This window comes from Myotis davidii, unplaced genomic scaffold (assembly GCF_000327345.1).
Source record: "Myotis davidii unplaced genomic scaffold, ASM32734v1 scaffold1, whole genome shotgun sequence".
NCBI classification, from domain to species: Eukaryota; Metazoa; Chordata; class Mammalia; order Chiroptera; family Vespertilionidae; genus Myotis; species Myotis davidii.
Genome location: NW_006294681.1, coordinates 1,530,394 through 1,541,455, shown reverse-complemented (window position 1 = coordinate 1,541,455; position 11,062 = coordinate 1,530,394). Strand labels below are relative to the sequence as shown.

General features: G+C 36.8%; 1 long non-coding RNA gene across 1 annotated transcript; it reads right to left on the bottom strand.

Moving 5' to 3' along the window:
- Positions 1 to 7,519: 7,519 nt before the first annotated feature.
- On the bottom strand, positions 7,520 to 9,170 carry LOC107183987. Its single transcript, XR_001514808.1, has 2 exons — positions 9,046 to 9,170; positions 7,520 to 8,291 (listed from the first exon to the last, which is right to left on the bottom strand). It is a non-coding gene; the product is annotated as an uncharacterized LOC107183987 (long non-coding RNA).
- Positions 9,171 to 11,062: the final 1,892 nt, after the last annotated feature.

Sequence of the window (11,062 nt, the reverse complement as noted above, 5' to 3'; positions counted from 1 at the left end):
GAGAGAGAGAGAGAGAGAGAGAGAGAAAGGTAATGTTCCACTTATTGATTGGTTGATTCTTTTATGTTCCCTGACAGGTGATTGAACCCACAACCTTGGCATATTGGGACGATGCTCTAATCAACTGAGCTACCTGGCCAGGGCAAGTCTGAACATTTGTAAATATCTTGATACATGTTACTAAACCTTACTGCAGAAAAACTGAACAAGTTAAACCATCAGAAGTAGCACATAATTTTCCAATGGATTACAATTTTTATATTACAATAAAATAGGTTAAAATTCCAAAATAGATGCAGCAATGAGTACTAGGTTAATAGGAATAGATAACTTAGCAAGAATCAGATATGGAACAATGTTAGTTTTTTATTGCCATTGTAACAAATTGCCACAAATAGGCATAAAACAACACACATTTATTCACTTACAGTTCTGGAGGCTAGACGTTCAAAATCAGTTTTACTGGGATAAAGTCAAAGTGTTTATAGGGCTGCTTTATTCTGGAGGCTCATAAAGAGAATTCACTTCCTTGCATTTTTATCAGCTTCTAGCCTGTGTTCTTTGGCTTGTGACCTCTTCCTTAACTTCCAAGCACATCACTGTGACCTCAGCTTCCATGTACACATGGCCTTCTCCTCTGACTTTGACTCCTCCTGTGTCCCTCTTACAATGACTGTTGTCATTACATCAAGCCTGCCCAGATAACCCAGCACAGTCTCCCCATCTCAAAGTCTTTAATTCAATCACACCTGCAAAGTCCCTTTTGCCATATTAGATAACATTCAGATTCCAGAGATTTGAACATGGATGTTCGAAGGTCATTATTCAGCCTGCCATCTCAAACTTTTATAGACCCTACATGAATTTATTCTCAGGTAATTAACTATGACATGTTTTTTAGTTGCTTAATCTACGTCAAGGCACAAGTACAATTAATGGAATTAAAGTTCACTTCTCTGTATTGACAACATGACCAGGAAAAAAGCTGAAGGGCATATATTAGAATAAGATAATTTTGTCATGTTGGAAGCCATAAGCCGGAGAGATGACTGGGGACAAATGTGTAGCAAAGGAGGAAAGTTACTGAGCCTCATCGATAAAGGGTCACTGAGAGAGAACAGTGATGATTTTTACACAGGCTGCTCTAAAAATGTCATACATAATAACATGACTGTAATCACCAGTGTGCCCTTTTTATTACTGTAGCTGAATATCTGAATGTTGAGAATTTCTGATCATTGGAAAATTACTAAACCAAATTTTTTAAAGTACTATATGGTAAATCAGTAGTTCACAAAGTATGGTCCAGATACCTGTTGGTGTTCTTTGTGAACGGTGACGCTGAGATGAGCTTGGTGTGCAGGATACAGAGGAGCAGAGGGCTACCGCTCGCTCAGGTGAGTAGCAATGCCCCCAAAGCCCACATGGCTTTTATTTGGGGAGTACAGCAAGTAACAATGATTAACAAATATGCTTATGAGATCATTTGAGCTAAGTTATACATTACACCAGTAATTTCCTATGTTATACAAAGACTCTTTCCATCTGCAGCAGTGCACCCTCCCTTGAACTTTCCATGCCCTTATGGACTATTTATCACCTCTAAACAATGTCTCTAAACAATGTCTTGCTTGCAAGACTTTGTTCTAACGTGGCCTGCTTGCAGGCTCCCGTCTTTTCTTGGCAGAATGTCTTCTTCTAGTTAACTTCTCATTCCACTTGTCCAGCTACAATACCTCCAGTTATCTCTAAGGATCTCATGGTTGTCAGGGTTGGATATATGTCTGTTTCATGTTTACAATAGATCATTGCTTATATCATCACTTAGCATAAATCAATTAATCAATTCATTTTCTATCAATTAATAGATGCCATCTTTTAAATAGTGCATTAAATCAGCACTAGAGTTGCAGTGAGGTAATCTGTTTTTTGTTCATTGGTAGTGACACAATGCAGAGATTGATTGGGGGGAAAGAATTATATCTTGAACTTGAAAACAGGATCAAAAGTTTTAGAATTAACCCTAGTTGGTTTGGCTCAGTGGATCAAGTGTCAGCCTGTGGACTGAAGGGTCCCAGGTTTGATTCTGGTCATGGGCACACCAGGGTTGGGGGCTCAATCCCCATTGTGGGGCATGCAGGAGGCAGCTAATCAATGATTCTCTCTCATCATCAATGTTTCTATCTCTTTCTCCCTCTCCCTTCCTCTCTGAAATCAATAAAAATATATATTAAAATAAGTTGGAGAATTAGTGGGTGTTTAAAAAAAAGTGCAATTAATTCATTCCACTGTAACACCACCTAGTGGAACTTGAGAAAAAAATGTTTTTTTATGTCTTGAAAACAAGAAAATGTGTAAAGTAAACCAGGATTCATTAAAAAATAAGCTCAAGCCCTAGTCGGTTTGGCTAAGTGGATAGAGCATCAGCCTGCAGACTGAAGGGTCCTGGGTTCAATTCTGGTCAGGGCCACATGCCCAGGTTGCGGGCTCCATTCCTGGTGTGGGTGTGCAGGAGGCAGCCAATTGATGATTCTCATCATCGATGTTTTTCTTTCTCTCTCTCTTCCCTCTCTGAAATCAATAAAAATATATTTTTTAAAAAGTAAGCTCAATATAAATGTCATTTTCCAAAGTAATCAAGAAGACTGATATGCTCCATTTAAAAGAAGTAACTTTACATTTGTAAAAACAAAATTTATTTTTTCCAGTTACAAATTAGACATACTCACTTTATGTATTTTACAAAATAAAAAAAGGTATACTAGGATAGAAGTCATTCATAATTCTACCATTCAAGAATATATTTCATTTTAAACATTTTTTTCTATGTTCATGTGCATACATTTATATTTTATAGTGTAGTTTATCTTGCAGTCCTGTTTTTGCTTAACATTTCTTTGGTTATACCAAGCTATTACATATTTATATACACTGAGTGGCCAGATTATTATGACCACCTGACGTTTGTAGGCAAATTAGCTATAATTTCGCGCTGAAGTTACTAGAGGGCCAGACCATTATAAATAGGGAAGCAGGTTGTTTACCACGACAGTAGAAGTGATTTTTTTCTGAAGATATAGGTAAACAACGCGATTTAACAGCCTTTGAACGTGGGATATATATAGTATATAATTCTGGTCACCAATTCCAATGTGTGAAATTGCCCCCACCCCAGTTAGGTGTCCCTACAATTCACCTCAATTCTGACTTGAACTATAGGGACATAGGATCAGGTGCCACAGGTTATGGGCTCAGTCGAACAAGACTGTCTCCAGTTCAGATGCTAATTGCAAGCCCAAGAATGGTGAACAAAACTAAATATATATTTACTGTAAATCACAGTACCACAACCTATAACAATGCTTCATGAACGAATCCATTAAAACTACAGGTACATTGAACATATACTTTGCAAAATTAGCAAGAGCAAAAACACTGAACAAGGCAATCTCGAGTCTGAGTCTGAACAATTCCATGAACTAGTTATTCAACTTCATGCTAGTACTAAAATTTGAGTAATTTTTTCTCAATAAATTGAGAATAAAGTTAACTTCATAAGGTTGATAGGAAGAAATGACACAGGGTGCAAATAAAATGGCTAGTACAGAAATGACCGATAGTGACTACTAGTATGTAACTGCAGAACCAGCTCAAAATGGTCCTAGTCTGCTTAACAGGATACTGAGTTGCTTTTCAGTGACAACAGACCAAATCTGTAAGTCATGCTGCAAAAACATGCTCAGAGGAGAGAACTCTGACCTCCAGCTGCATCCAGAACCGAAGTCTCAACCCCTCATGGGACCAAAGGACTAGGACATAACCAGAACCGGAACAGCAAAATCCTTTCAGAAGCCAAAGTTTCCTTGTCCAGAAAGATCCAGTGTTGACATCCCTTTAGCATAAACGGTCTAATTCCAATGTCCTCCAATTAAAACCATCCTCCAGGACTTCCGCATACTCTCCCCCACTAACCCTTTCAAAACCCTCACCTAGGCCAGTGAACAAGATGGATTTGGGGCTCCATTAGATCTCCCATTTTCTCCATCAATAAACCTTTCCTTACTCCAAACACTGATGTTAGGAGTTTTTGCCTTACAAAAGCATCAGGCTCACAAACTTGGGTTTGGTAACAATTATAATCTTGTTGATGCAAACTAAATAGATATAAAAATCATTGAGTTATGCTGGAAATTCATTTGATGGTTATTAGAATTAACTTGGCTATCACAGTTAAGCCTTAAAACTCCTCTATTACAAATAACATGAGTAGAATGTTTAAAATTTAAATTATATAAACTCAATAAATTGTTAAGTTTTATATTCATTTTGTTTGGATCTGCCTGAAATTGAATTTTAAAAAGTATATATAATTTTATGGTGGTGTAGAATGATGTGGCTTCAACTTTTACCTCTATGCAATTACTATTGTTAAATACAAAACCCCAGGCCCCAAATGGTGTTACTCATGCTGCAAGTCCATGATACCAAACCTAGATTTAATACCTGATCTAACTGCAGTTTCCACCTCTCCCAGAAATGTATTCTTAATCAACCAGTCTGGAATTTTCTGGTCAAGCCCCAGTAAAGTAACCTGTCACATGGGTCCTCTCCAGCCCCAAAGAGAGAAAGGGCAACCTGCATGATGAAAACCCTTCCCAATCTTTTCTCCCCAAAGAAAATGTGTTCTGCACCCCACCCCCAAATCCTCTTTTCTTTCACTAGTAGCTTCCTTGCCCCATCCTGTTTCCTATAAAAACCTTCCTGAGAAGACTCCCAGACTTAAGGCAGTGGTTCTCAACCTGTGGGTTGTGACCCCTTTGGGGGTTGAACGACCCTTTCACAGGGGTCGCCTAAGACCATCGGAAAACACATATGTAATTACATATTGCTTTGTGATTAATCACTATGCTTTAATTATGTTCAATTTGTAACAATGAAAATACATCCTGCATATCAGATATTTACATTATGATTCATAACCGTAGTAAAATTACAGTTATGAAGTAGAACAGAAAATAATTTTATGGCTGGGGGTCACCACAACATGAGGAACTGTATTAAAGGGTCGAGGCATTAGGAAGGTTGAGAAACACTGCCCTAAGGGAAGGTGACCTGGCCTGAAATAATTCATTCTTTTAACTTCTTAGTCCCACCCTTTTTCTGCCTATAAAAACCTTCCACATGTACAAGTCCCTCTGAGCTCTTTAGTTCCTAGATGGGATGCTGCCTGATTCATGAATTGCTTAATTAAAGCCAAGTAGATCTTCAAATTTACTCAGTTAAATTTTGTTTTTTTAACACTACATAGTAGTTCCTCCATCTGCGATTTCCCTTTTTGCAGTTTCAGTTACCAGTCAACCACCATCCAAAAATATTGGAAAATTCCAGGAATAAACAATTATTTATGTTTTTAATTGCTTGCCATTCTGGGTAGGGTGATGAAGTCCCCTTCTAATCCATGCTGTACATGCTCCCCACTGTTTTCCCATTTCCCCCTTAGTTCTTCTCAGGTAAATAAGTGGAAATCCAATTTTAATATGTGTGTATGGGGAATTCAAATGAGCAAGAATTCCAAAGACAGTAAGGCAAAATGAGGTATATGTCATTTTCAGAACTCCAGAAGAAGTGAGACAAATCACGGGGAAATTAAAAGACTTCATGTTTAGCCTGGCCGGCATAGCTCAGTTGTTGAACATTGAACTATGAACCAGGAGGTCACGGTTTGATTCTCGGTCAGGGCATATTCCTGGGTTGCGGGCTTGGTCCCCAGTGTGGGGCGTGCAGGAGGCAGCCAATCAATGATTCTTTCTCATCATTAATGTTTCTATTTCGTTCTCCCTCTCCTTTCCTCTCTGAAATCAATAACAATATTTTAAAAAAATAAAAATAAAAGACGTAATGTTTAGTAAACAAATGTACGTTGGACCACTTTGAAACAATGGGACACAGAGAGGACGCTGATCCAATGGGCTTTCCTAGGTTCCTATCACACTTAGTTCAGATGAAAGTATGGTCATCTATGATGACGACCAATATTAACTTACCAAGAAAGCTACCTGTCTTATGACCTAACTAGATCCAAGAATTGATTTGACAATATCTAAAGATTATTGTCAATATCTAAAGAATATTTGGAGTCTTAGTCCAGATTCCCCGAGATGGTAACCTGCATGCTGGGGGCTTATGAGGAATTGCACCAAGTAGCAGCACATCCAGGGGTGCCAGAGAAATAAAATTGGGCAGAAGTTGAACTGCAGAGCAGCTGTGGGTGAGACATCAATCAATCTCAGAGCCAGTTCTGGGGCTGAATCATAACTCAATGATTTTTTTTATCTATTTAGTTTGCATCAAAATAAATTCCTCTGTCATTCCCACATCTGTTTTTTTCCCCTCCACTGTCTTAACTAAATTCCTCTTCTCATTCCTTAATCTTAGTGATGTTTCTTATTCCTCAATTATTTTTCATACTGGTCTCCAGTTGGAAAAAAAAATAATTTTTACCTCAAATGATACCTGCATAACTTTGGGATTGACATTAGGCAGGGACTGTCTGAATATGAGCTTTCTGAATTCTAAAGAAAACTCAAGTTTTACATGGTTTTTAAAAGATGTGACAAAAATATCAGTGACAGTATCTGTAAAAAAATGTACAAGTACAGGCCAAAAAAAGACCTCTAGGCACTGAGTTACAAAATCAAAGGATTTTCAAGCAAGTTGAGATTACATAACCAAAACCATTCATTATAAAGACAAGAATACAGGAATCCAGAAAGATTAAGTAATATGTTCAAGGATATATTTAATTATTATACATTTATATACTTATAAATCCTGTGTGTTATAAAATATAGCCAAGCATTTATATATAGAAGAAATAAATAATTTAAACAATATTTTATTTTATTAATGGTACAAAAATCATTTTTGCTTTTACTATTAATAATATTTGGGATGAGTGCTAAGTGAATATACATAATTATTTTTTAAAATCTAAGGTTATCACTTTTTGATACAGCAAACCGAAAGTTGAGTTTTAAGTTCAGCTTATTTTGAAACGTGGTTAAAAAACAACAAAGATATTTAGATCCAATATTCATTTTTCAATTCCATCCACTTATTCAAAAGTTTTTGTTAAAAATTAGTTATTTCCTCTTTGTCTACTGTTGATTAACAGTTCTTGACAAGTAGATGTGAAGGTGCTATACTTTCAAACTTTAAAAAAGTGATTGAATTCCACTGAAGTGCCTCATTTTAAAGGGATGATTTTAAAATAAGTTAGAAAAATCTGTCTCTAAATGTGGAGATATGAATTTTTATAGATGATATACTTATTTCAAATATAAAATTAATCATTTCCAAACTTTTATATATATATTAATAAATATGTTTTTTGTTTAATGCATTTGTATTTATTAAAATATTCTATGAACTGACAGATTAAATGTGTGAATGTTTGTAAGTATCCACTAGGTGGAGTAATTCTAATAGTCACTTATCAAAATAAGGTCAGCATAGTTGGAACTTCTGTAAAAACTTTTTATTAAAGCTTAATACATACAGATTTTACAAATAATTCACTCTAAAAGGATAACAGTTCTAATTGTTAGAGCTAAAGCTATAAAACTCCTAAGAGAAAACATAGAAAATATTTGTGACCTTGGTTTAGGTAAAAATTTCTTAGGACACAATAAGCATGACCATAAAAGACAAAATTAATAAATAAGACAATAAAAATTTTAAACTTCTGGTCTCTGAAAGATACTGCTATGAAAAGTAAAAGCCACAGACTAGGAAACCGTGTTTCCAAACCCTGTATCTGATTAAATCCTTGTATGCTGAATGCACAAAAGAACTCTAACCAGTCAATAATAAGGAGGCAAACAATCTAAATGGGAGAGGGGTGGACACACGAGTAAAGGAGAATGATGGATGTCAAACAAGCACATGTAAAGATGCTCATTACCTGTCCATAACTGCCATAAGGAATAGATGAGGTGAAATTCATGGCCTTCCATGACATGTAAAGACAGGGAAAATCCTCTGGTGGCACCATAAAACAAGATCTGACCTGCTATTCCAAAGTGCAGGTATCTGAAATGTGCCACTCCAAGGACCAGTGTCTGCACTTCCAGTTTGGGTAGCTCTGCTTGTGTTCTGAGGGCATCATAGAAGGCCTTACCTCTAATCACAGATGAGTGCCTCACCTATGCCAGGCACAAATTTGTATACTGCTCCAAGCCAAGGAAAATTCCTCATTATCTACTCATCAAAGAGAGTATTGCTCATTATGCCTGGAAGTAAACAATTTTACATACCCAATGGGAACTCAATGGGAAGATGCATATTTTAACTTCTTCTATGAAACAGCACAGAGGCTTTTGCAAAATTTTTGGATAATAGATTAATAAAGACAAGAAACATTTCTTTAAGACCCATGGCCACCCCAGAAGAATCAATACAAGGGAAAACAGAAAAGAATTACTATATGCTATTTAACAAACATTTATTAAATAACCATGTTCTAGGTAACATGTTAGACAATGGGGACAAAAAGTTGAATAAAATATTAGTCTCTGCCCTAAAGGAGCTTAAAAGCTATTTCTGAGGATGAGAACAATAACATCATACATTTGTATAATACTTTACAGTTTACAAAGTGTTGTCACATGTTGCAAATTCACTGCTCTATTATGGAATATAGAGACAATTAACAAAATACAAAGTGCTATGGAGGTTTAAAGGGAAGAGGTTTCCAGTAGTTGGATGGTAAGAGTGGGATGAGAAGCAAAGACTTCATGGAGAAGGAAGCAAGCATTTCAGGTGAGCTTTGAAAGGTGGACATAGTTCAATAGACAATGCTTAGAAGCATTTGTTATACTAACTTGTGCATAAAGTCAAGAGAATGTTAGAAACATTTAGGGAAAACATGAGGAGCAGAGTTTGGCTGCAAGAGAGCAGTAAAAGAAAATAAAGCTGGAAATAACGTTTTAGGAATATATGCTTAATTTATACAGATTTTGGGCTAGCAAATTAAATGAACTGTACCTTAATCTGAGACCTAATCTGAGTTTAGCTCCTTCAAAAGAATTCCTATTGCCTTAGCTGGTTTGATCAGTGGTTAGAGCGTTGGCCTACAGACTGAAGAATCTCCAGTCCCAAGTTCGATTCCAGTCAAGGTCACACGCCCAGGTTGCAGGCTTGATCCCCAGTGGGGGGTGTGCAGGAGGTAGCCCATCAATAATTCTCTTTCATAGTTGATGTTTCTATCGCTCCTTCTCCCTTCCTCTCTGAAATCAATAAAAATATATTAAAAAATAAAAAAGAATTCCTCATTTATTTTAAGCTATCCCTGTTAGGTTTCCATCAAATTCATTTGACTTCTATGAATTCCTCCAAAAATATTATCAAGACTACCCTTCTCCTAATCACTCACTAGTCAATTCATATACATTTCTCCTCTCCCATATAGAAGTTGTCTCTAGAATAGTGAAATTTTGACTATTCTACTTATTTCCCTCTTTGTGGTTCCAGGTTTTCTGTAATGAGAAGAAAGTATTTAAATAATACAAACCTATTTGTGTAATAAAATCTTTACCTTAGATTAAATCTTCTAAGATCATTTTTATACTAGAGGCCTGGTGCACGAAATTCCTGCATGGGTAGGGTGCCTAGGTCTGGCCGGCAATCAGGGCTGATCCTGGCCTTCTGGCTGACGGCTGGGGCCTTCCTTTGTTCTGTGCCGCCCCATGGTGATCAGTGCATGTCATAGCAAGTGATCGAACTCTTGTCTCCTGGTTGAATTCCCAAGGGGACCCTTTGCTTATTAGCCTTTTTTGAAAAAATATATTTTATTGATGCTTTACAGAGAGGAGGGGAGAGGGATAGAGAGTTAGAAACATCAATGAGAGAGAAACATCGATCAGCTGCCTCCTGCACACCCCGTACTGGGGATGTGCCTGCAACCAAGGTAGATGCCCTTGACTGGAATTGAACCCGGGACCCTTAAGTTCGCAGGCCGATGCTCTATCCACTGAGCCGAACTGGTTACGGCTAGCCTTTTATATACATAGATAAAGCTTATGTTATTTTTCTACAATCTAATATCATGCATATTCTTTTGCAATTTACCAATTATTGGGCATATAGATTAAACCAAATTTTTGAAATGATGAATAATGAAGACCAGTTAAAATTAGATGAAAATATAACTCAGTTGGTTAGAGCATTGTCCCAGTACAGCAAGGTTGCAGGTTTGATCCCTAGTCAGGGCACATACAAGAATAACCAATGAATGCATAAATAAGTAGAACAACAAACTGATGTTTCTCTTTCTCTCTCTCTCCCTCTCTCCCTAAAATCAACAAAAGCTTAATCTATATTTTTTCAAAAAGTTAGATGAAAATAAATTAGTATAAAACAAGTACAATCCTGTACCGGGGTGGGGGTGGGGGCAGTGCTGGCATTGGACAATAATTTTTAAAGATGCATAAAACATTACAAACCCACCCACATAACCAAAATGACATGTTGTCTGGCTTGCTGCCCACCAAACTACCTTTGGTCAAGTTATTTTCAGCTGAATAGTAACGTTACACTATGTACTGAGTACTATGCTAGGCAATGATTGACAGAAAAATGAAATACCTGATACTTATCCTCAAGGAGCTAAAAGACTAGTTAAGGCCCTAGGCAACATCAATGGCGCCCACTATCTGACCCTATCCGGGAGGACCCAGGAAGGTATCCTTGAGGATAGTAATTTAAGTGAGCCCTGAAGGGTGAATGAGTTACTCAAAAGGAGGACTCAGGGGAATGGGAGTGTAAAAAGATTTCCAGGCAGAAGCAACAACCTGTGCAAAGATACAGAGTCAAGAATGAATTTGGTATGTTGAGAAAATTCTAAGTGATATATTTCAGCAAGAAAATTTGGAGGGGAGGACATGAGAAGTTATAGAAGTCTACAAAGTGAGTGTGCTCAATACGGTACTCTAGAGTGCAAGAAAAATTGTAATTTTTATGTTCAGTTTATTTTTTAATTTTTCTTATGATGTAATTTATATTA